This window comes from Sarcophilus harrisii, chromosome 4 (genome assembly GCF_902635505.1).
Source record: "Sarcophilus harrisii chromosome 4, mSarHar1.11, whole genome shotgun sequence".
Taxonomy (NCBI): domain Eukaryota; kingdom Metazoa; phylum Chordata; class Mammalia; order Dasyuromorphia; family Dasyuridae; genus Sarcophilus; species Sarcophilus harrisii.
In genome coordinates this window covers 341317017-341344782 of record NC_045429.1, presented here as the reverse complement: position 1 = coordinate 341344782, position 27766 = coordinate 341317017, and the positions used below count along the sequence as shown (strand labels likewise).

The 27766-nt window shown below is 36.1% G+C and overlaps 1 protein-coding gene across 3 annotated transcripts in view; it reads left to right on the top strand.

Moving 5' to 3' along the window:
- The window catches only part of CA10 (carbonic anhydrase 10), a 660766-nt gene that overhangs the window by 171370 nt on the left and 461630 nt on the right, over positions 1–27766 (top strand). The window lies entirely within an intron of this gene.

The following is a 27766-nucleotide window of genomic DNA, read 5'->3' as shown; positions in this document are numbered from 1 at the left end:
GAGACAGTGCTCATGTTACTTTAAGCATATATAGCTCTAAAACAAAAGCAAAAAAAGCCACTTTAAGATTTATCTTTGTTTTTGTTTAAAGAATGAGGACTAGACAAAGAGTATAGTTTAATGGACAGGGAAACAGATTAGGAGTTAGGAAGATTTTGATTCTGTTCTTACCTCAAACACTAACTAGTTGTGCAAATAGCAAGTAATTTAACCTCTTTGTGCCTCAGTTTACTCATCTATAAAGTGAGGGTCTTGGACTTGATCTCTTCTATGGTCTTTTTAGAAATGGAAAAGGAAGAGGAAGGAAAAAGGGAAAAGAAGGTAGAAGGAGGAAGAAAGCAGAAGAAATAATTCAGTTATAGTTTGTGATTTTTCATATTGTTTCCTTGGCCTATAATTCTCCCTGTCCTCATTTTAAAGTTTGAAAAGCAATCACTGAATCCATTTGTCTCAACACAGTTCCTGATACCATTCTGAATAGTTCCACATTTTATCCATGCTTTTCTTCACCACAATCAATCCTACATTAAGATACATGAATACAGGGAAAGAATCATAAATGGAAACAGCAGTGCCCTGATTTTACCCACTCCCATGTAGGTGCCTTGTCCTTTTGCATTTAGTAGTAGCTGGATTGTTTTTAAATAATCACTGCTTTAAAATTCAATTTATGAAAATGAGTGAAATCTTAATGATTCTTAGGAAATTTGGGATTTTAATTATCAATATTTTTAGCAAACGTTACTAAGAGGAATATGTCTAAAATTGAATTGCCTTTTTCTCTTTTGAGACTTTGTCACTTACATTTTGTGAAATCCCTCCCTGAGTCCCAAACCTCTGAGCAGGAATATATTGAACACTTATGCAGAATGTGGCCAAATTACACTGAAGTTCTGATTGATGCCTTTTTGCAGATTTTTCCTCCAGGAGCAAGCAGAGAGGGTCCTTGGACTTTTGATTTAATTGAGGGAGATCTGCTATAAGAGATCCCTCTAACCTGGTAGATTATCAATTTCTCTCAATCTTATAAAGTTGCTAGAAACCCCCAAAGAATGAGTCAAATCCCCTAAATAGTAATCTCTCATGAAGGATGATGTGGTTTAGAGATAAATATATTGGATTTAGAATGAAGAAAGGCTTGAGTTTGCATCCCATTTCTGACACCTTGGATACCATGAACAAATTACTTAGTTTTCGGAGTCTCAGTTTCTTCAGCTGGAAAATAAGAATATTCATATCTGTATGACTTCCTAGGATCATTGTGAGGATCAAATAAAATGTTTGCAAAACACCTTGCAAATCTTAATCACTATATAAATTCTTAATCGTGATTGCTTTGACTCTTTCTGATTCTTAGCCCATCACTTGGATGAGATAGACATATGTCATATCTGACAACAATGTGGTTTTGTTCCCAGTTAATGTTTATGCAAAATATACAACTGTACCACACTGTTATGTGTCATGGGCAATATGAAGCATATTTGAGCTACCAGATCTTAATGACTAAGGGTAGATATTATATGGTCCCAAGTTATTTGTTTTTTAAAAGTTTTTGTCTCCTTGAACAGGCTTTCTTTTAACATATTTTGCATCAACATTATATCCAAATTTTGCATAAGGGAATGTATATTAATAAAAGCCTAAAAATAGATTGTAGATTGGTTCCTGAGTGTGAGTATTAAAAAAACTCAACCAAAATTTTATTAATAACCACTTTTTTTAAGAAAAGAATTTATTTGAATAATTGGCTAAAACAAGGTTATGCCTTTTTCTAACCTACATACCTGCTTTTTCCTTTGTCATCTCAAAGTCTTACTTTCATTAAAATGGGCAGTCATTGAAACAAAAAATAGATTATGAGTCACCTTCTGTACTAGATCATCCATAATTTCCTGAACCTGAAAAAAAAAGGCATCAACCTCCTGTTTATGAGCCTATCTGTACTTATCTCATGTGGTTTTTGCATAGCAAATATTCAGTTGTCAACAGGATTTTATCCAGAGTCTCTTCCCATTTAGTAGGACCAATGAGAGCATGTGTTATCCTGGATTGGCCTTCAGGAGACCAAGGTTATAGCATTATTTCATAATGAATCATCTGAGTAAAAATTTTACCACTAGGAACTGGACTTATGATTTTATTAGTACTGGAAATTCTCAGAAAGCTATCTATAGAAGCGATGTCATGTTTTTGTTGATCTGAGTCCTTTATTTTCAAAGAGAATCAATGACATTACAGGGTGATGTTTTAACTCCTGTGTAAATTAGATTTAAAAGAGGCAGAGTTGCATAAAGATGTCCGCATTATTCTCTCTTCCTGAGTTATCAAAGTCCACTGCACTGGCAAGACAAAAAGTGATGGATGATAGCTTGAGTTGCAGTGAGGGACCTTTGAATCTTCAACATCTGATCAAGCTCTAAGCACTCCACAGCACCTGCTTCAGTCAGTTTCATGGAGCAGATTCTTCTTATCCACCTATTCCATGAGGAGGAATTCCTGCTATAGGAGATCCCTCTAATTTGGTAAATTAACAACTTGTCTCAGTCTTATAAAATTCACTTTATAAAGAGGTTAAATTTAGAACTTGCTGTGTTTAAAAATATCTGTGTGACCTGAAGCAAGTCACTAAACTAGCTTCAGTTTCTCATTTGTAAAATGAACAGATTGGACTAGATCACTCTCAGAGATGCTTCCAGCTTTGGAGTTAGGATTCTATATTCTGATGAACAGAATTCTTACAGTCTAGAGGGCAGGAGATTATAAGATTTAGGGTCATGATTAAGCAGGAAGTAGGCTTAGAGATAAATTTAGTAACATTCTTTTGTTTCCTATATAAGGAAAGGGAGACCCAGACTTTAAGGTATTTACAGAAAGGCAACAAAAATTTAGAAAAGTCCACACAACTACAGCTATCTACTTATCTTTAAAATAGGTCCTCTTTCCATAAAGCTTCCACCTTAACTATTGGGCCTTAGTAATTTAAGACAGGCACAACCAAGTGGAGCAATTGATAGATTACCTGGCCTGGTATCTACCTGAGTTCAAACCTGACTTCAGAGACTTACTACGGTGTCTCTAGGCAAGTCACTTGATCCTGTTTGCATTGGTTTCCTTATATGTAAAATGAGCTGCAGAAAGAAATGATAAGCCAATCAAATATTACTTTTTTAAGAAAACATTAATAATAGCTTTTTATTTTCAAAATAGATACAAAGATAGTTTTCGACTTTCACCCTTGCAAAACCTTGTGTTCCAAATTTTTCTTCCTCACTTCTCCCACCTTCTCCCCTAGACAGCAAGTAATCCAATATATGTTAAACATGTACAATTTTTCTATACATATTTCCACATTTATCATGCTGCACAAGAAAAATCAGATCAAAAAGAAAAAAGAGAGAAAGAAAACAAAAAGGTGAACATATTATGTTATGATCCACACTCAGTCCCCATAGTCTTCTCTGAATTCAGATGGTTATCTCCACACATGTATATTAGAACTGGCCTGAATCATCTCATTGTCAAAAAGAGCCAAATCCATCACAGTTGAACATCACATAATCTTCTTGTTCTCTTGGTTCTACTCACTGCACTTAGCATCACTTCATGTAAGTCTCTTTAGACATTTCTGACATCAGCCTGTTGATTGTTTCTTATAGAACAAGAATATTCCATAACATTCACATACAATAACTTATTCAGCCATTCCTCAATTGATGGGCATTTATTCAGTTTCCAGTTCCTTGACACTACAAAAAGGGCTGCCACAAGCATTTTTGCACATGTGGCTCCTTTTCCCTTTTTTATGATCTCTTTGGGATACAGACTCAGTAGTTTGATGGATCAAAAGGCATACACAGTTTGGTAGTTCTTTGGTCATAGTTCCAAATTACTCTCCAGAATGGTTGCAGTCCAGAATTTCTGCCAAGATAACTGTAGGTAGGGTTATGATGAGACAGACATAACTGAAACAATTGAACAACAACAAATTTAAGATAACTTCTAAGGATTTTCAACTGTTTCCCAGAAATAATTCAGAGGCGTTTTCTTTTTAATTATTTTTTTCTGGATTTCTAAAACTCCCATGATGACTGAATCTCAAAGATAAGGTAGTTCTGGCTCATAATGACTCATTGTCTCTTTAAAATCTCTGAATCGGGATCTAAGAAGCTACAAAAGCAAGGTGACTTTGACCTTTATCCTCATCCTCTTAAATTGGGTTGTAGCCTCACTAGAATCTATGAGTTGGGAAGAATGAGATTATTATGGGTTTTTAAGATTTCAGGCCTGTTGTTCAATATGTTAACTATCTCTGCCAGCATTTTACCATCAATAAAATGACCAAAATGCCATTTATGCTTCCTCAAAATTGTTTGACCTGTACCCTGAGGAAGAATCTATTTCACAGGTTACCCATCCAATGATAATGAGGCCCTATTGAAGACTTCCATTAAAGGGGGAGAGGGGAGAGAGGAGAGCTGCTAACTCTCTGTAGACCAATGGGCCAAATACTAAATCTCTCTGGAGCTCAGTTTCCTTTTCTGTCAAATAACTGACTGATGATCATGTAAAATCTTTTTCAGCTTGAAATTATTTGATCTATGGAAGCAAATAGTATTAGCCCTTCAATGTCTTAATATAAAATCCTGGGTCTCACTTGAATCCAAGATCAAATCTGCCTGTCTTGAATAGAAGACTTACTCAGTTTCAGGGAGAGATCTTGATTCATTAAAACTGGGATTATTAAAATTTCTCTGCTTTAGGGATCAGTCTAAACCTGTGAGGTGATTGGCCTAGGAAACCATTCTCTAATAATGAACCTTTTCTAAAATTTATGGTTAAAAGAACTGTCTAGGGCAATGAAAATTCATTTGACTTACCCCAGGTTATACAACCTATTTTCCAGGAAATTTTCTGGTTTCTAAGCCAATTCTTTATCCACTATTTCACACTTCCTCATTACCACTGACGAAATTGAAAAAAAGAATCTTTAGGGAATAATTGGTTACAGTATATGCATATTTTTCCTCCAGAAGAACACTAGTATTCATATTGTTGTTGCTCTTATAAGTCAAAAACCCTAAACTTAAACCACATATCTTTATTTCACTTTGCTATGGAATTATATTTTTTTGTTTTATGATTACTATAAAATGCAAATTTTGTAGTGCTCAGGGGATTGAGGATATTCCGAGTAGCAGAGGAAACTTTCAACCTCTGAACAGAAATTATTGTATATTGACTAAAAATCAGAATGGAAAGATTTTCTTCAGTAGATCCTATTAATATCACTTTCCTTATTCTGGATTCTAAGCTTTAATTTATGCAAACTGAACTGAAATAACTACTTTGGTTATGCCAAATATTTATTCATATTTCACATATAATATTGTAATATACTATTTTCTATAATATAATATTCTCTGGGAGCAGGTTTCTTGGGGGGCTCTAGAAGCAGCCTTTCTTTCAGTTCTGTGTAATAATCACCTCAAATGCAGCCAGGTGTTAAAGTCCAAATCCTTTAGTTTTTCTTTCCAAGTCTTGTCTCCTTCCTTGAGCCTGGTTAGCTTTCTTAGAGGCCTATCTCTCTCCTTGGTTTCAAGAGCTCTTGCTGCTAGTCCTTTGCCTCTCCAGCTTCAGCCTTCAGATATCACAGGTAGAAAAATGGAATGAATCTGACTTTGCCTCCAAGAGTGGGCTTGTGTCTTAGACTTGTGAATCTCCTGGACTCCATCCTGGCGGGCTCCTAGCTTATATATGCTCTCTTAAAGGTGTGAACTCTAATAAGTACTAAGTTCATTAATGAACTAGAGAACTGTTAAATACCATGCTAAATTAGATAATTATTGTCTCTATCAATTCCAGTGACCTAGCACCTTATAAGAATTCTAATATAACGTCACATATTTACTCATGTCATCACTCATATTTACTTGGTAGCCTACAAAAAGCACCAGATCTATTTCTTCATTAAACATTGCTTAGCAATCCTGAAGTCATTATTATTGATTTGCTGAACTTGATTGTGAGGTTTTTATATGTATCCTCATTAAACTTTATCTTTGTAGATTCATCCATTGTATTAGCTTAATTATATGTTGTTGGATTTCAGTTTTGTTGCTCAGTCTGTTGACTATTCCTGCCAGCATTGCATTTATCATAAATTTGATCAAAATGCAACTTATTCTTCATCCAAGTGAATGACAAAAATGCTGAAGCAGTGTAAGGCCAAGGACTGATCCTATGGCAGCGTTTCACTAGAGATCCTTCCTCATTTTGACATCAATCCAATAGTCATTAGTTTTCACATCTAGAAATTCAACAATTTCCAAATATAACTAATTAGAATATCATCTACTCCATATTTCTCCATCCTATTCATATGCACCTAGGATCACAGAGTTTTAGAAAGGAGCTCAAAGGCCATCTAATCCAAACTTTATTAAACTCTCATAGAGGAATTCACAGAATTATAATTTATTATCAGAAAGTTTTGATTTGTATACCTATTTTATATACCTATATACCCAGGTGTGTGAAAGTTTCTTGGGTGAAAAGAAGTTTCAGGTGGAAAAAGTATAAGAAATCCTGAACTAATCCACCCTCCTCATTTTATAGATGAGGAAACTCAGCATTAAATAATTTGCCTGAGGTCACACAAGAAGTAAGCATCAGAGGTAAGAATGGAACTTTGACTATAGACATAATGATACAATTCCTTTTCCTAATACCATCATGAGAATCTTTTCAAATGCCTTTCTGAATGCAATCCAGGAAGAAATTAAACCCAGCTGCTCTAGTCCTTTCACTTTTCCTTCTGCTGGGGAGACCAACCTACGTTTTGTAACTTGTGTAAATATTACTTGATCATGGTGAAAATACAAGCATTGTACATCTCTGCATGTTTCTGAAATAATTCCATACCCTTCAGACTTGCTTATGCTGAGATCCTCCATTCTCCTTTGCATTTGTTGTTAAATCTCATGGGTAATTGCTTCCTTAAATTACCTATATGATTGACAAGCAATATCTTTTTTGTATGTGATTGACTGACAATCTGTATATACCTAGTTCATAATATTATAAAGCAAGTTCTATTAACAGGGAAAGAAAAAAAGCAATCAAGATGTTCTGTGGAGTAACCATTTGTTAATCAATTAAACAATCCAGTATCATGTTAAGCCCCTATTGACTTGAAGGAGGCCAGGGAAACCAGCTTCCAATGAACATGTCTACAATGTATGCAGAAAGAAGTATCTTCATATCCATTTCCTCTAGGAGAGAGTTCTGATTTAGGGAATTCTCTAATCAATGCTCCTACACTGATATAGGGGACAACCAGTGCACCAGAGATGGTAAATAAAATTCTATGTACAGAAAATGTTACTCTGCAAGTTTGAATGGAAGGTGGAGGATATGAGAGAAAGTAATTGCCATGATACTTTTGAGCTGTATTGTGAAGGGCTTTGTATGACAAAAGAGTTTGTCTTTTGTCTTAGAGGAAACAGGGAGCTGAGCTAGGTACCTTTAAGGTGATAAGAAAAGGAAATGAATACAAGAGATGTGGTAGGTTAAACCAACAAGGTTGGACAAATGATCATATTGTGTGAGAATGAGGAGTCAAGAATGGTTCTTAGGATACAAATATGGATCACTGGAAGGATTGCATTATTCTACACTAAAAGAATGGTTATAGTTAACTTCATACCAATAGGGAATTTGGAAGAATCTGTTCCTTTGTGGAAAATATAATGAATTATATTTTGTGATGTTTAAGATATCTATGGGCTATCTATTTCCTTTAAAATGGAGTTGTTCCATCACCTTGTTATTTAGAGGAGATAACTTTAATTTTCCATTTCCAAATAAATTGGCAAATCATTATCTTATACTATTCTGTACTATCTTGTTTTGCTCCAGACCTGATGTTCAAAACCAATTTTCTCTCCAATCAGTTTAAGCATTTAATATGTTCTAGGCTCTGTATTATACAATGGTGATTCATAGATGAAATGAAATAGTGTTTTGTCTTAAAGATTTTCCATTTTCTTTCAGGGGGTGGAAGAATGTGTGTGTATGTGAGAGAGACACAGAAAGAGAGACAGAGATAAACATTTATTTCTTCATGTATATATATTCATATGTGCATACATATATGTATTTACATTAATAAATGTAAATTAAATTTACATAATTCTGGTCGCTGAAGAAGGCATTAGCAGGTGTAAGTGAGGAAGGAAAGTCAAGAAATGCTTCATACAGGAGGTAATATTTAATATGAGATTGGAAAGAAGCTAGAAAGCATGGGGGGTGGGGAGCCTGTTGAACTTTGAAAAGGGATATGAAAAAGATTGTATATAAGGGACAGCTGGCTTGGTCAGATTGTGTGAAGGGGAAAATGTATTATGTCTAGAAAAGTAGACTGTTGTTAGACTGTGAAAGGCTTTCAATGAGAAACAGAAAAGTTTGTATTTGACTTTAGAGACAATGGGAAATCACTAGAACTTCTTGAGCAGGGGAATAACACATTAGACCTATGCTTTGGGAATGTCATTTTGGCAGTATGAATTGGAGAGTGGAAAGACTAGAAATAGGGAGACCAATTTGGAGACTGTGGTAATAGTATAGAAGAGACATCATGAGACCTTGAGCTGGGGTACCTTTAAGGTGAATAAAGAAAGGAGATGAATACAAGAGATGTGTTTGAAGTAAAACTAATAAGATTGAACAAATGACCATATTGTGTGAGAAAGAATGAGGAGTCAAGAATGGTTCTTAGGATACAAATATGGATTACTGTAATGGGCTGAGGTTTGAGCTGATGCACTGAGGTCCCAAGTACATGAGGCTAGATAGTAATTGGGCTATACTCTATTAATATACATGATTGGATTAAGAATGGTCCCTGCCCACTCTCCTTGCAAGTCCTGATGTGTTGTATAGGAAATGACGATTTTGGTGGGTGGAGGCAGAGAGGGAAGAAGACAAGCTGGGAGAGATTGGGCTGAGTTCGAGACTCCGAGCTGCTGGTTGTGTGGCTGCTGGTCGAGCTAGCTTCTTGACTCAGCTGCACACATTGCTATTGCCGATTCTCTTCCACCTCCGATCCTTCTTCACTGAGAATAAAGACTGACGATTTTCCCCTAACCTGAATTCCTGTCTCGTGCTGATCTTAAAATACACAATCTTAACATTTGGCGCATTGGATTCTCTGAGAAATGATAAGACTGTTACAACACTTCAAAATCTGCTGGAATCATTGGATTCCCTAACACATAAAAAGACTTTCAGGACTTCAAAAACTCAGGGGGATCATTGGATTCCCTGACATGTGAAACAATGGACAATAGATTGGTTTTGGACTATCTCTTGGCTGCTGAAGAAGGTGTATGTGTGACTGTTGTTTACATACCCACCTTCTAGGACTTCTGGTGATCTTTTCCAACACCATGTTGATTTATATTGTTTGCTATTCCGCTACTTGTGTGTACAATTCATGTTTGTTACACCACATCGAGCCTGCACTGACTGAGGGGAGGGTCATCCCTAATAGCCTCTGCGTTATTGCTATGTGCTTGTGTAATACCTCCCATGCTGATGGGTTTGTGCATAATAAGACCCTTCAGCCCAGAAACCCGCTAGCAACCTCCATTTCCCTTTGGTGCTTTTCATCTCCCTTCCTGAGATGTCAGGTAGGGCGTGATCATCTCCTTTTTAGTGCTTTCACCGCCTTTTCTGAGAAGTCAGGGAGGCTGTGATCACCTCCTTTTCGGTGCTTTCACCTCCTTTTTGAGAAGTTAGGAGGCTGTGATCACCTCCTTGGGGCTCTGACCTCCCTGAGGAGTCAGGGATGGCATGACCACCGGTGTTCTAAAATAAAAGAAAGCGGGAAATGTAATGGGCTGAGGTTTGAGCTGATGCACTGAGGTCCCAAGTACATGAGGCTAGATAGTAATTGGGCTATACTCTATTAATATACATGATTGGATTAAGAATGGTCCCTGCCCACTCTCCTTGCAAGTCCTGATGTGTTGTATAGGAAATGACGATTTTGGTGGGTGGAGGCAGAGAGGGAAGAAGACAAGCTGGGAGAGATTGGGCTGAGTTCGAGACTCCAAGCTGCTGGTTGTGTGGCTGCTGGTCGAGCTAGCTTCTTGACTCAGCTGCACACATTGCTATCGCCGATTCTCTTCCACCTCCGATCCTTCTTCACTGAGAATAAAGACTGACGATTTTCCCCTAACCTGAATTCCTGTCTCGTGCTGATCTTAAAATACACAATCTTAACAGATTACTGGAAAGATTACATTACCCTTAACAGAATCCAGTGACATGTCAATCATAACTGACAAGCCTCAAGTCCATTGGTGAATTATCAAGCTGTCTACCCCAAGCATATGAAGATCTCTCCTGGAAGAATAAACAAATGAGAAAAATTGGTTTCAATTTGTTCCTTCCATGAAGGTGGCTGAAGTAGATACTGTAGAAGACTTAGTTTTTGGTCAGTCATCCTGGCCCTCACCAATCATCCTGATTTGTCCTGAAACTAAATTTTGGTGACTGGAAGAGAGAGTAAGGGTACAACTTTTAGTGCAACTCTGCTTAACTTAAATGCAGTTCACACATAATTGAAGACATCACCCCATAATGTCACTGGTCATCTTCAGAAACAAAGGACAATAACCACAATAGGATCCATGAATTTGCAAACACAATTTGTTCTTCTGGTAAACTTAGTTACATATGATAAAGACTGTCCTGTATGTATGCAACATTGTTGCCTTTATATATATCTTTGAAGTCTTCAATGTATTTAAACACCTACTGTTATGGGCCAGAACTTGAAACAAGGTTCTAAGTCAGTGGAATTGATAGAGACAATGGTTGTTTAGCAGGGTGCTTAACAGTTCTCTAGTTCAGTACTGATCAGTAATAATCATTACGTGCCAACTATGTGCCACTACTGTGCTAAGTACTGGGAATAAAGGTAAAAGACAGTCCAAGCTTTCAAGAGATTCACATTTAATAGCAAAAACAACATTCAAACATCTGTGTACAAATAAACTACATGCATAATAAATAGGAGATAATCAACAAAGGAGAAGAACTAGAATTAAAGGGATTCAGAAAGCCTTGTTGTCAGTGGGATTTTTTGAAGGAAGCTGGGAAGCCAGGAGGTGTAGAGATGAGGCACTGAAAAGCTTTGTTAACCACTGGTTGAATGGAATATTTTTTCTCATTTTCTTTAATAAAATATCTCATGTTTTATATATTGTTTAATATAATGGCATAAAATTATTTAGCATAATCTTCCTTTTATGATGGAATGTTCGGATTTATCCTGATAAGTTGTAAAAGATTAATGCCCAAGCCATCAAAAATGTAATAAAAAAAAATCACCTAAAGTTATCAGCATCTGAAAGCCCTTTTTATGTTCCTTTCCTTGTCAAGAAACCCTATGGCACTTCACAGACAAGGAAAGGGGAAAAGAAGGGAATATGTATTTATGTAGTACCTACTATGTACTGAGCACAGTACTAAACATTTTACAAATATTATCTTATCATCATCTTATCACAACAACCCTTAAATATAGGGATCTTTACCATTCTCTTATGGTTGAAGAAACTGAATCAAACAGAGGTGGTAAAGTGGAAACTCAGGTCCAGATTCTCCAGTTCAGTGCTCATGTCTCAGCGCTTGGAATCAGCAACTAGTTAGCTGACCAGCATTTAGGGAAGGAGTTCACTTCCAGATAATGACTATTTTCTTCTATACTTCCTTTGTTGAGGAACTCCGATGACAGCTAAATTCCTTTCCTTACCATAGCACTTATTCTGTAATTTTGTGCATGATATTGGAAGGAATTTGGAACTCATAAAAAATTACTAACCTTGTATCTGCTTTAAGTTCTATATGAAATAATTCACTCTAATATATTTTTATCAAATAGAAGTGTGCATAAATACATGTTGTACAAAGTATAAAAATTGCAGAGGTATTTCAGAGGTTTGACTTAAAATTTAAGTGAGGAATTCTATTCTTTTCTTACCTCCAGGAAAGTGTAGGGTCATTAATCCATAAATTTGGAGCAAAGATATTTAAATGTCTGTTTTTCCACCACAGGAGACTGATTAAATCACTGGTTTGGGCCACTATCCTCCCTTTCCTTCCTAACCCTCAAGATTCTACAAATAAAAAACAAACAAAAAACAAAAACCGCCACCTTATGAATTTCAATAGATCCTTATTCCAAAAACTCAAAAGGATCTAAAGATTTAAGAAGCCTGAACTCAATCCTTAGTAGAGATAATCCCTGCTTTGAGGAAAAAAGTAGAATATAAAGGAGAGACAGGCCTCTTTACTTTCTATGGTTAACAGGATTGTTTTGGGAAGTCACAAGTCATTTCCTGATTCTGCAATACACTAACTTTAAGTAATTCACTTTGCCTTTTTGGACTTCAGTTGTTGTTGTTTTTACTTTTGTAAAACAGAATGGACTTAATGTTCTCTAAAGTCCTTCTGACTCTTAGATAATCTGAATGGTCTATGTTACATACTTTATATTACAGGGGTCCTCAAACTATGGCCCTCGGGCCAGATGCAGCAGCTGAGGATGATTATCCCCTTCACCCAGGGCTATGAAGTTTCTTTATTTAAAGGACCACAAAACAAAGTTTTTGTTTTTGCTATAGTCCGGCCTTCCAACAGTCTGAGGGACAGTGAACTGGCCCCCTATTTAAAAAGTTTGAGGACCCCATATCATCAGTTAATGATATAGCATCCTGATCCCTTTTCTTCTCCTTCTCTCCCATTTTTTCTCTTTCTCTTTCTTTCTCCTTTTTCTCCTCTTTTTCCTTCTCCTCCTCCTCCTTTTCCTTCTCCCTTTCTTTCTTCTCTTCCTCCTTATTTTTCCTTCTCCTTTTCCTTCTTCTCTTTCCTTCTACTTCTATTGCTTCTCAATTTTTTTCTCTCTCTTTTCTCTTCTTCTTACTAGATCTCTTCCTTCTCTTACTACTTCTTCATCAAATCTTCTTATTCATTATCAATAAAACTAAAATTCTAAAAAGAATCTCCTGAAACAACTTTACAATGTTCTTAAAAGGATAAAATGAGATAATTTATTAATATATTTTGTAAACTATAAAGCAGTTTTAAAATTTTATCTAATTATTATGTACTTCAAAAAGTTTTTGTGAAGTGCTAATTGCAAAGTCTTATATAAAGGTGATTTAACAATATCACAGCAATCCAAGATGGGGGACTTGGAGCTGGGTTAGGTTTAAAGCTGATACATTTAGTAACTATTTGACCAGAATAGTCAACTGTAAGACCATAAATCACAGGCTTGAATCTAGTTGGTGACTTTAGTTTGTACAGTTGGAATTGCCACTCTAACAAAATTATATAACGTTGATTTAACTAAAGAGAAAAAAAGATGATGAGCTTATTTTGGAGACATGGAAATCTCCCCCCTTCAGAATGCTATTGCTTTATTTTGATATCTTAGAAAATTTAGTGACTGCAGTAGAAATCTCTAAAATAAAACGTCCAGAAAACAAATACCCAGGTATGATCTGTTTTGCCTCACTTAAGTTGGATATGAATCTCAACCTTGACAGGATCAAGGAGATGTGGTTTTCATCCTAATAGGATTCAGTGAGTTTTCTTGGTTTCTGGTACTCTCTAGAGACAAGTCTGATATTTACCTGTCTATAAAACAATTTCTATTTTTTTTTAATGTGGCTTGTGGTGTGGTATTTAAGAAAGTATGATGGGCTTTGTTTCATTAACTATTAAAATGCACATTTTTATATAAAAATTCATTGTTTGTGATTTATTGCTAAGGGATAATATAGGGAAATCATATACCTATCATTGGAATTTATTCTGTAGAAAAAAGCAAGAGATTAAATTATACCATAAGAAGAAGCATAATTCAATGAATTTTTATGATGTGTGGAGATGGGTAAATTGCATCATGAAAGATAAATGACATTCTAGCATCAAGACCAACAAATAAATCATCATAAGTATATCTTTTGATTTATCAACATAACAAGAATGAGGACCCTTGAGATGCATATTTTACATTCAGTAGTTGTCATGGCAAGAGATTGCTAACTTGTTTATATGTTGTTTTATGGGAGTTTTTTTGTGAAAAACTACTATGAATATTTTTAGGTAAAGATTTAGTCCTTTAGAAATGTGTTTTTTTAGAAATAAGCCACAGGAAAGTGAGAAAATATGCTAATTTAATGAGAGTGTACAACAATGTGGGTATAAGTTGAGGAACACATCCATAGGAGGGCTGGCAGCTTCTTTTCTGGTACTTTCCACTTGGAGAAAGTCCTTGCATCTCAATGTGCCCATCTACCTATTGGAACAAAGACTGCCTTTTGAATTTATTCATTCTCATGTTAAAACTTTGATTCAATAATCTTCAACTTTTCCTGTGTTAATTATTATCCCTTTTCATTTGTGAATGGGCCTATAATTTCTTATGTCATTTACAACTTTTCCAACAGTATTACCCTTTTTTGATCACCACAACAGTCCTAGTTTTTTTTTTTTAGCTCTTCCCCTAATTTTCTTTTTCCTCCCATAGTACTCAGGTGGCCCTGAGCTCTCCAAAGTCTGTGCCAGAGAGAGAAGAGATTCTGAAAGATCCTACCAAATTAAGAAAGTTTCTAAAGGAGGCCAGAAAATCTATCTCTTGTCTTAGGATTATTCTTGTTATTCAACTGTGTCCCCAATTGGGGTTTTCTTGGCAAAGCTATTGGAGTAGTTTGCCATCTCCTTCTCCAAAGCTCATGTTACAGATGAAGAAACTGAGGCAAACAGGGTTAAGTGACTTACCCAGGATCACATAGCTAGGAAGTGTCTGAGGCCAGATTCAAATCTCAGAAAGTTTTCCTAATTCCAGATCTGGTGATCTATCCATTGTGCCAACTTGCTGCCCCAATAAGGATCAATCTAGCCAAATTTATAGATGTTCACCACTAAAAAAGTTAATCTTAAAGGGTTATATTATTTCAGCCATAGCAACTCAAAATGACTTGTGTGCTATGATAGAACAAAGTGCTCAATTTGGAGCAGAGGACTTATACTTGTGTGACATTGGCCAAGTTATTTAACTTCTCCAGATCTCAGCTTCTATAACTACAAAATAAAAATATTTAGAGGGCCTTTCCACACTTATACTTAAGATGTTACAATCTTCTATGCTATTAATAGGGTGTAGGGATCACATGGAAAAATCATGGCTCATTTAAAGTATACAAATATGGAGTAGAATCAGAAAGAGCTGAATCTAAATCCAAACTCAGACATTTACTAAGTGTGTGTTTCTGGCCAAGCTTCTTAACCTTTCTGTGCCTCAGTTTCCTTATCTGTAAAATGGCAATAACTCCCACAGAATAACTATGAGAATTAAATGAGATAATGTGTAAAAGCACTTTGCAAAGCTTTTTTTTTTTTAAAGCACAATATAAATGCTAGCTATTAGGCGACTATATAATTTAGTTATTAAAATGTTAGACCTGCAGTCAGGAAGACCCAAGTTCAAAAATGGCTTCAGATATTTACTGTGTGGGAAAATTAACTGGGAAAAGTCAGTTTACCTCTTGCTGTCTCAGTTTCTTCACCTATAAAATGGGAATGCTCGCATCTATATTTCTAAGGTTTTAAGAAAATACAAAAATATTTATAAAGCACCTTGTAAATTCTTAAAGTAATATAAATGCCAACAAATTAACATTAATACTAAGGTATTTTATTGGAGGATGGAGAAGGAAATAAACATTTATATATTACCTAATTTGTCTGAGATACTGTACTAAGACATTTACAAATATCTCAGGAGATCTTTGCAACAACCCTGTAAACAGATGATGTTATTATTTTTATTTTACAACTGAAGAATCTGAGACAGACTGAGGGTAAACAATTTCTCAGTTCCACACAGCTACTACAAGTGTTTGAGGTCGGATTTGAATTCAGATCTTTTTTACTTCAGATCCACCACTCTATTTGCCACCTAGCTGCCTCTAGCTCTTCTCTTATAGGAAAGAGAAGTTGAGGACATGTTAATCTATTTCCCAAATACGAGAAATCCAATGCCTTTTAAATCATAGTCCAATGTTCTTACTTCTCTACCTTGTTTGCTGTTTGAGTATATTCAGTATTACAGTCGATGGATCTGAGATCTCCTCAGTGTGGATATTCTCTTCTGTGCAACTCTTACTAAAGATCTCCAGTAGATCCTCTGCAACTCCCATTGGGCACAATATCTTCTTTTGGGACTCTTGGAATTTCCTGATTACCAATGGAAGATTTCTTCCCTTCTCCTTCTTCCTTAAATAATCTTTACCTCTTGACATCTCCCTTTCTGATCATTTGTCTCACTGGTGACATTTAATCTGCTTAGCTGGCTGTATTTCTCCATTAGTCATGTGAATTACTTACACTAACAGTGAACCTCTCAACTATCCCTCAACTAAATTAAAGTCAGCTGCTAGATCTAAACAGAATGCACAGAAGAATTACATGAGCCAGTCTATACTAGAAACAAAAAGCCTTTTTATTTGATATGTTTAAGTTTCAAAAGGCAATGCTGAATGGCCTTACCATTTACAAACACCACCCTGCCCAGAAATTCAGAGATAAGGTGCCCACTCAGTTCCTCCTACATCTTTTCTCTGGGGTCCAGCATTGACAGCTCCAAATTTGGGCAACCCAGACTCCCACCTCCCATCCCAGCACCTTCAAACTAGGAGTTAGACTAACACCTCCAAGGAAAAAAACTGGGAAGGAGTGGGGGAAAGGATCATCGATAAAAATGGAATCCCCCTTCATATTATTTCTAAATCTAAAAAACTAAGACTTAATAAATCTCTTCTTAGTGTCACAAAGGAAAAGGGATAACATGCAGGAGCCTCTGGTATGATCTTTTTTAGGTCTTGGCAAGAAGAGGGAATTCCTAATGGTTTATTTCCTATATCATGCTTCAGGGCCTTGGCTTCACAAGGGGAACTTTCTGGGTTATGAAAATTCCTGAGCTCCCACAATGCAAAGGCTTCTCCAGTCATCCTGATCTGTATCTTGCCATTGGACCCAGATGGCTTCTGAGGAGGAACTGAGGCTGGTGACTACACAATCTTTTCTCACTTAAATCCAATTCACTTTCATGTCATGGTATATCACCATTAGTGTCATGGTCCTTTTTGAGGACAAAGGACAGACAACAGAAACTCCAGAGCTGGGATGATGGGATTTTTTTTTAATAGAGAAGACAAAGATCACTTCATCAGATTGATTTCTCCATCACTTTAGGGACTGGCACTCATTAAGGAAATTGGAAGTTTCTGAAGGTTTCATATAGGAGGGAATTTCAATGAAAAGGCAAAAGAAAAAATCTACTAGTCAGGGAGAGGAGATATGACTAAGGCATAGAAATCTCATGGGACATTCAAAGATTCTCCCAAATTTAACTCCTTTATGCTTTGAGGATAAACTGTGTGTGCTTGTGTATTTGTATGGAGTTCTTCACTTTTTATTTCATCAATCCTTATCTTTGACTACAGGCTATTGGTTGCTGATTGTCTCTGAAAATGAATGTTTATCAATTCAGTTTCTATTAAAACTGGTTAGGATGCCAATTGAACAACAATGTGTGCAACTTTATGGAGAAATGAGAGAGGAACAGGGTGGGATAGGGAATGTTCACTCTTGTTTTGCTATTCCTGATACTGAATCCCAGTGAAGAAGCTATCCCCAAGATTCTGTTTAGTCTGTATTCCTGAGACTTTTAGTTCCTGTACATCAGAAAACTTTATTTATTTATTTATTCCTTTCTGAATTAATGCTTGTTCAAATTGGAAAAATCTATTCCATTTTCTCCCTAGGACAACGGTAAATAAATACACTAATTCTGTCTCTTCTTTTTGTAAACATTTCCCCAAACTAGGAGCTTCTCTATTGCCAGTTTCTGGCTTTTAGTGCTGTGGACTCCTCTTCCCTTATAACCATATAAAACCTGCTCTCAAGAGAGAATCAAAATTCATTGTATAAATTTGAGGCAAATTTATGTCTGAAAGTTTCCAGTAATGGCATTTCCATTTCAAGCCCTTGACTAACTGTAGAATAAAAAAAATGTTCATCATTCTGCCTGACATTAAAAAAAAATTTTTAATACCTTGAATCATTCATCAATCCCTTAAAATCCTGATAAAATCGAAGTATGGTGATAGGTGTTAGAAATAATAAAACCAAAAAAGGGAAACTAGTTTCTGCCCTCAGGGACCTTACATTCTACCAGGAGAAAGCAAATGTACAAAAATAGTCAACAAAAAGTATATGCAAAATAATCTGAATTGGGGGAAAGAATCTACTTTTGTCATCTGTTAAATAATGGGGTTGGATGAAATCAAGATGAAATTTTTGTGTCATGGTCCTCTTTGGTAGTTTGGTGAAACCTAATGTATTTATTCTCAGAAAAATGTTTTAAATGCATAAAATAAAATACTTGGGATTGCAAAGGAAATTGAATATATCAAAATGAAAATATCATTTATTTTAATTCACAAACCATAAGTTAAAAACCCTTGAAATATATGAGATGATTCCCTTCCAGCTACAGTTCTGTGATTCTTCTTTTACTTGCTGTATAATAATTGAAATAATAATTTTGTTGTTTGGTTGTTTTCAGTCATGTCCAACTCTTGGACATCCCATTTGAGGATTTTTAGACAAAGATACTGGAGTGGTTGGAAATTTCCTTCTCTAATTCATGGTACAGATGGGAAACTGAGGCAAATAGGGTTACGTGACTTGCTACACACAAGTAGTCAGTCTGATCATTTATATAGAATTTACTATGTGCCAGGCATTGTTCTGAATGATTTATATCTATTATCCCATTTGACCCTCACAAAAACAATTAAGGGAACTGAGGCAAACAGAGATTAATTAATTGATGCTAGAGTCAAGCAGCTAATAAGTGTGTGGGATTTGAATTCTGGTCTTCCTGACAGCAAGTGCACTACTCTATCCACTGCATTATCTAACTGTTGCCCCATCCTCAACACTGCTTTGCTAGAGCACTTCTTGACTGACTATGACTACCAGTGACTTAAACATGTTTTCCTACTTAGAATCACAAACTCACAGTTGTAGGTGACGCTAAGGATCATGCAGTTCTGATCCCCTTATTTGACAAAAGTAGAAATTGAGGTCCAGAGAAGTAATGAAGGTAATAAGGGAAGATACTTGTCACACCCATTGCCTCTGATTCCATTGCCAGGGCCTTTTGCATTATACAAACTTTCTGTTGTGATTTGGAAGACTCTCCCCACCCTACCCTCATCTTCCATCTCAAAGCCTTCCCTGCTTCATCTCTCCAGAGTGTCTCAAATTCACAATTTGCAAATCTGTAAACTCTGCCTTTTAGATTCATGTTTTTAATTAAAGATGCATGCCAGCCTTGTAGCTTGTATTTGTTTTAATATGCTGGCTCTCCCCTGAGATGAAGCTATAAGGAAGGCATCTTCTTGCCCCCTACTATCTGCATTCCTACAACAGCCACTCAGGAAGCTGCCTCAGGGGACTAGTGAGTTCAGGTTTTCCATCTGAAACTGTTCATTGAACTTTCTGTTTCTCCCTTTTCTGGAAGCCAAGCAGGTGTCCTAGAGCCCCAGAGTAGCTGTACCAATGAGGTCTAGCAAATTATAACATAACCAAGCAATGTTAGGGGAGCGAAGGTTGCAGTACCCTCCTCAATGGATGTTTGCATGCTGAAATTAAATACTATTCCCTAATCAAATTCGTTCAGCAGAGAAAGACAAAAGGAATAATAATTCACATTGATATGGCTCTTAAGACTCTTTCCAGAAAACAATACTCTGGTGTAAGTTGTGCAAATGTAATCATCATTTTAGAGATAGAAAAATTGAATTTCAGAATAGTGAATTAAATTGCTTCCAGTCACACAAAATAAGAAGAAGCAGTATTAGAACTCAAATCTCCTGATTCCAAGTTCAGCATTCTGTTGCAATATCTGTATATAGACAGTTAAATATATAAGCATGTATGCATGCACCTATTTATACACATGTGTGTATTTGTATACATATATAGAGAGAGATAACTACATCTACATATCCATATCTATCTGTCTATATGTAGATATGCAGATATCTAGATGTTGTTATTGTTGTTGAGTAATTTCAATCACATCCAACTCTTCATGGATCAGTTTGGGGGTTTTCTTGGCAAAGATACTAGTTTGCCATTTTCTTCTCCAGCTCATTTTATAGATGAGAAAACTGAAGTAAACATGATGAAGTGACTTGCCCAGGGTCATACAGCTAAGAAATATTTGAGGCTAGATTTGAACTGATAAAAATGAGTGTTCCTGATTCCAAGCCCAGTGCTGTCTATATTGCCTATTTAATAAGAACCTACTATATTACAAGTACTATGTTGGGTATTATATATGTATATATGTAAAATAAAAATGCATACACAAGTGTATAACATACATGTATACATGCATATAGGTATACACTCACATATATGAGTCTATATGAATTTGTGTACATATTTGTATGTGTGTTATGTGCATATACACAAATACAGACACATGTACCCCAAACCAGACTTCCTATGTCTCTTTTGGTGGAAGAAACTCCCTCTACCAATACAGACTACAACTTCTAATCTTAAAGGGAAAAAATGTGAAATAAGATATTAAATGATTAGAGGCTGGACTTGGACCTAGGTCTTCACACTAAAACTGGTTATCTCCTTTCATTACTGTCTCTTTCCTTTGAAAGATACAGGGTAAAAAGAAGAGTGGACTATTAATCAGTAAACCTATATACTCTGAAAGTGGTGTCAATTTGAAACTTGCAGTCATAATGAAAATAGGCCAGAGGAAAAGTAATAATGAAACAACACCGTCAGTTGAAGAAGCTGAGCACTTGGGGCAAGACAGTCTTTGTCTACTTATAACTTTGCTGATAATCAGTTTTGTGCTAATAGAAAAAATCACTTAGCTTTCTAGTGCCTCAGTTTACCCACCTATCAAATGGATATAATGATATTGCCCCCATCTGCTTCACTAGATTTCTGGAATATAAAAAAATAGATCAGAGATGGGAAAAGACTTTGAGAGACTAAAATTTTAAAAGTAGGAGGTTGCTGATAAATCTCTATAGTGATGGATCACAGAAAAGGTTGGACCTTTATCTTTCCCTCCTTTATCCCTCCTCAGAGTTCCACCCAATGCTCCTCCCTGTCCCTTACATATATTATAGTTAGAGCTATGGAAAGGCATTTGTGTATCCTAGATGAAGATGGAAAATTACCTCCCTGCATGTTATTATCCTTTGGAGGCCTTAAGACTCAATTGCAATTGTAAGACTTGGTTTCTCACAGAATAGTTGCCAGAATCCCATGGAGAGGCAACCTGGTACATTGGATAAAATAGCCTTGAGCGCCTAGTTCTTTCTAATTCTTTTCCATTACAAGATAAATTGATTGACTTTGCATATACATATAAGGATTTTTTTTCTAAGAGCAGTTATATAGTACAATGAATAGAGTGCATCTGGAGTCAGGAAGATATGAGTTCAAATTCAGCTTCAGACTAGTTGTATGACCCTGGGCAAGTCACAAAACCTCTCTTTGTCTCACTTTCCTCATCTATAAAATGGAGATAATAAGAGAATCTATCCTCTACAGTTTTTGTGAGGATCAATTGTGATAATAATTGAAAAGCATTTAACATAATGCTTGGCACATAGTAGGTTCTATTTAAATGTTAGCTATTGTTACTGTTTTTCCTTGAAAGAAGGAAGGAAGGAAGGAAGGAAAGAAAGAAGGAAGGAAGGAAGGGAGAGAAGTAGGGAGGGAGGGAGGAAAGAAGGGAGGAAGGGAGGGAGGAATGTTGGAAGGAAGGAAGGAACGAACGAAGGAAGGAAGGAAAGAAGGAAGGAAGGAAGGAAGGAAGACAGACAACCTTGGAATCAGTTAAGAGATGTCAAATGCAAATAGAAAGAGATCTTTCCAGGGCTACATAGTGACTTAGAAAAATCAGGAATTATCATTATTTAAATTTTACTGTATTTTTATTATTTTGTTAAACCTTTTTCCAATTATATTTTCATCTGATTCAGGTTGAAGGCAGTTTGACACCTCTGGTTTGAATAACACTTAGCTATGTAAATCATTTAACCTCTTGCAACCTCAGTTACTATGTCTGTCCAATGACAATTGTATTTTTAGTAAAGAAGAAGCCTGGCTGAATTGGACAAGAGGTCTGATCTGTGAGTCAGAGAGACCTGCATTCAGCTTCCAGTTCTACCAAGTGACTTTGGTAAGTCACTAAACCTCTCAATGCTGTGGTCATCTCCCTATGACTTTGAATTGTTCAAGCCCAACAAATGAAAATAGCCTGACTTGCAAGAGTTCTTGCAGAATCACATTACTGAAACAGACATGTGCTTTTTTTTTTACAAAGCCAGCAAAGGTAGTTCATTGACAATATCCTGAACTGAGAAAGAGATAGAGACAGAGACAGAGAAAGAGAGACACAGAAAGACAGACGGACAGACACAAAAAGAGACAGAGAATTGAAAAGGTCACATAATGTCACTGTACCTAAAGCCAGAGGACCTGGATTCAAATTTTGTCTCTTTGCTTTACTATTTATGTAACCTTGGCAAGTGGCTCAATTTCCTTAGGTCCAAATTGTTCACCAGATACCTCTAAATTCCCTTTTAATGCTATATCTAGGCCCAGAAATTTCAGGGCCATCTAGCACTAAAATTAACATCTATGGAATAGGTTCCCTTATCAAGAATTCCCTATACCAATAAAGTCACAAGTTAGAAGCAAAAACAAAAAAAGTCTATAGTACCTTCCCCTCAAGCTTGTTGTGAGGTTTAAATGAAATAATGATTATACATGCAAAATGCTTTATAATCCTTAAAGCCATATATAAATTTTAGTTAATTTGAAAAGTGACCTTTTCTAGGGCAAAGGAGTGTTGACGAACTAGCAACCTCCCCATCAATTTATACATGTTTCTCTACTTATAGAGTATAGGCATAAACACTGGTTCCCTATAAAGAGGACAACTTAAATTTTCTGAACAATTTCCAGTGACTGAAACTGTACCAAAATGATTGATTGGCATTAATCAGGAAACCAACTTATTGTACAAGCCACTCCTTTATATGGCCACTAAATGAGAAGCAAAAGTCTACTTTAAGCCCTTTTGGCTTTTTTATCTGTTATATTTTCAGAGTACAGACCATAGCCAAGCATTAAAATATTACAATACTACCAGCAGGGCAGATCTGTGCTCAGGGATGCTCCTTCCAGCAACTGGTAATAGCTATCTTGATGGACAATCATGCAAAAATTTCATGTGCTTACTCTGGCAGCCTGTGAGGAGGAATCCAGAGAGAGCATCTCAAAGGAAAAATCCAAAGCAAGCATACAAATGAGAGAAAACAATAGAGAGAACAAAAGCAAGAGCGAGAGCAAGAGGTTGATCAGTTGTATCAGAATTTGTAACTCTCATTAGGAGTTTTCTGGGCAAAGATACTGAAATGTTTCACCATTTCCTTCTCCAATTCACTGTTGCAGATGAGGAAACTAAGGTAAACTGAGGTAAAGTGATTTGCCTCAGATCTGAGACCAGATTTGAACTCGGGAAAATAAAGCTTTCTGATTTCAGACCTAGCACTAGATAGAGCTAGATAGATATTACTAGATAGATAGAGCAGCTACCTAGCTGCTCCAAAGACAGAAATAGAAAGATGAAAAGACAGATAGAGACAGAGAGAAGATAGAAAACATTTTTCAAACACTTGTTTTGTTCACTGCTAAGCACTGGAGATACAAATATATAAGCCAGCAGGGTGACAAACAAAAGAGATCTGTAAAGCTGAAATATGCTGGTGATGGAATGGGTCAGAAAGTAGCATGAAAGCCTGGCACAAATATAGGGAGATGGGGCTATCTAGGCAACTATCTAGCCTTTTAGTCAGAGATGGAGATTTCTTGATTATCAACAACCTTGGGGATTGCTAGCCTTCTGGTCAGAGATAGAGATTTCTTGGTCATCAACAACGTTGGGGATTGCCAGCCTTCTGGCCAAAGATGGAGATTTCTTGGTCATCAACAAGCTTGGGGATTGCCAGCCTTCTGGCCAGAGATGGGAGATTTCTTGGTCATCAACAACCTTGGGGATTGCCAACCTACTGGTCAGAGATTGATATTTCTTGGTCATCAACAACTTTGGGGACTGCTAGCTTTCTGGTCAGAGATAGAGATTTGTTGGTCATCAATAACCTTGGGGATTGCTTTAAGAATAGTTCTACATTCAAGATGACCAAAATTCAAGACTTTGGGGGATCAGATAATGCACTCCCCAATCACAATAATTGTTTGTTTGTTTTGACTCTAAGGTTTCATTGGGAATAATGTGCCTCTTCCAGCCTCAAATGCATATTGCTTTCTGGGTATAATCTAAATTACAGAGTCACTCTGTAAGTTTAGGATAAACTCTATAGGCATCTGAATTGTCAAAGGGCCACCCCAATAGCAGTCCTAAGTTTGATACTTTCAAGGAGAACTATAGAGAATTTTTATATATTTCTTGGTATATTTATGAATTCTTTTAAGTCCTTTGGGTACCCTTTGTATTTCTGTAGCTGTTTATGGGCTCCCATGAGAGCTTTGTACTATTGAGTAAAAAACAGTCTCTTCTCTACCTGTATTGTTACACTGTGTGCTTGTATGAGAGAATAGAGATTGGATCTTCAAGGGACAAGGGGATTTCTTGAGCAGTATTATCTCTTAGGAAAAGATTACCTATGCAATTTCCCTTGACTGAAGAAACAGTGATAAGGACTCTTAATTTGGGGAAGCAAGGCATCTGGAACATAATACCTCTTGTTTTTGAATGGTTCCAATATTATAGGTCTGCTGGGATAAGGATGTTTCTTCAATATCCCCAATATATTATTGCCTTCTAGGACAAATCTAGGGCTATTTGAATCCTTTTCATCTTATTTACTTTCTATGGGATGAGACAGGACTGACCCATACCAAAATATTCACATTGTTTCTTAGAATACTTATATGAGAACTAGAGTCCCACTCTTATCCATAGTAGAGGAAACTCAAATTTGAGCTTTATTGGCTCAAAGTCAACTCAAAACAAGCACACTATGAGTCAGAGATAGACAATGAATCTTAAATCAACCCCCAGAGTTGGATCTACTCCAATGATCCTAGGATTTTGGGGGACTCCTGGTCATATCTCAGTTTTCTCATTTATAAAATGAGAATAATAATAGCACTTATCTTCCAGTATTGTAGTGAGGACCAAATGAGTTAATATACATAATGCACTTTATATATATACAATTTGCAAACTCTGTAAACATTTAAGGGCTACATAAATCTTAGTAATTATTATAATTATCTTTTTTAATTAATGTGGCATTTAAAAACATACATGATAAGCTTCCCTCTATTCCTTAGTATACTCTTGGCCTACCCCCTCATTCCACTTGTACATGCAGTGAAAATTCAGGAAATTTGGGTATTTTTTATTATCACTCTTTAAAAATTGTGACTAAGAAATTAAATTAGAGATTCATAGAACTTAGAAGTTGATGGATCTTAGTTATTCCCCCTTATTGTCAAATGAATAAAATGAGATCCAGAAAAGGTGCATAATTTAGAATGATAGAATCTCAGGGTGGGAAGCAACCTCACAAGATGTCAAATTTAACCCATAATAGAATAGTACTCCTTCTTATCACATAGTCACAAATCTTTTATAACACTGAAAATGGAAATCATTTAAAAAAACATTCCACCTTGACTCCTGGGAGGCTGGGGTGGAAGTAAGGAGACTCACATTTCCAAGCCAAATATAACTTACTTTTGGCTCTCTGATATTTGGAATTCCCTGTTCTCTTACTCCTCTTTCTTGGTGTGGATAATTGAGAGTCAACTGAAATTTTATCTGATAACACTCAAATTCTGGCTTCAGTTCTAGATTATATGGAGTGGAAGAAATTGGCTACTCCATATGGGAGAGGGAGGGAAGGGGAGGAGAGATTCATTTGATTACTCTCAGCTTCTGGCCTACCTGACATATCTTGATGATCACTAAAAATTATTCTGGAATTGAAATAAGTTGATTAAAAAGAGAGCTCTGCCGCTGAATTGAAATTAAGCCACACAGGGTGATTTTAATGCCAGACCCTGTCCCCACAGTATGTTGTATAATGGATACCAAATGTGTTTGCATCTATGTATACATATGGAAAAGAATAAATACAAATAAATTAATATACTATGTGGATACTGGTCTCAGACAAGTATACAGTGAAAGGAGGCTCGCACGATAGTCTAAGTTTTTATCTTTTAATTGATAAAAGGGAAGCAGGGAATAGAAATGCATCAGAGGGGGAGCTAAGCTGGTACTGTAATTTTATGAGGCTGGTGCTTTATGAGGAGAGAAATTCCTAGGGACAAGCATTAAAAGAAAGTAAAGTTAAATTTATCCTTGGCTGACTCACTTGAGGAAAGATTGCAGGACAGTGAATGTGATATAAGAATATCTCATAGTTATAAGTGTGTTTTGGACTTCCTGCTCTGAATTCTTCTTGTACTTAGAGCCTGTGCCGTAGAAGTAAGCACTTGATTATATGTTATCATTACTTTACTCTTAACCTTTTTTTATTATGTACCTCTTGACTTCTCAATGAAATTATAAGCCTTTTGAGGTCAAGTATTATGTGCTATTACCTGGTTTCATGATGCAGCCTCTTGGTATCTGCTTTCCACATTTTTCCTGACTTGCTAGTCCTATTACCCTACTCTCCTTCCTTCCACCTGTTCTGTTACTTAAGAGATGAACATTAGACAAAATTGGGCTATATAAAAAATTTTAATAATAGTAGCTTTTTATTTTTCAAAATACATGCAAAGATAGTTTTCAGCATTCATACTGTAAAACCCTGTATTCCAAATTTTTCTCATTCCCTTCCCCTTCCCCTCCTCCCTAGCCATCAAGCAATCCAATAAGTTAAGCAGGTATAATTATTCAACATATATTTCCACATTTGTCATGTCACACTAGAAAAATCAGATCAAAAGGGGAAAAATGAGAAAGAATAAAAAACAAAGAAACAAACAACAACAACAAAGGTGAAAATATTATGCCTTGATCCACACTCAGTTCCCACAGTTCTCTTTCTGGATGCAGATGACTCTCCATCATGAGTCTATTGGAATTGCCTTGAATCATCTCACTGTTGAAAAGAACCAAGTCCATCATAGTTAGTCATCACATAATCTTCTTGTTGCTGTATATAATGTTCTCTTGGTTCTAGTCACTTCACTTAGTATCAGTTCATGTAAGTCTCGCCAGACTTTTCTTAAATCAGTCTGTTCATCATTTCTTACAGAACAGTAATATTCTATTACATCCATATATCATAATTTATTCAGTCATTCAGCAACTGATGGGCCTCCATTCAGTTTCCAGTTCTTTGCCTACATCCCACAGATTTTGGTATGTTGTCTCATTGCCATTCTCTTGGATGAAATTATTGATTGTGTCTATGATTTGTTGTTTCACTCATTCATTCTTTAGGATCAGATTATTTAGTTTCCAATTAATTTTTAGTCTATTTTTTCTGGTTTTTATTGCGTGTAATTTTTATTGCATCAT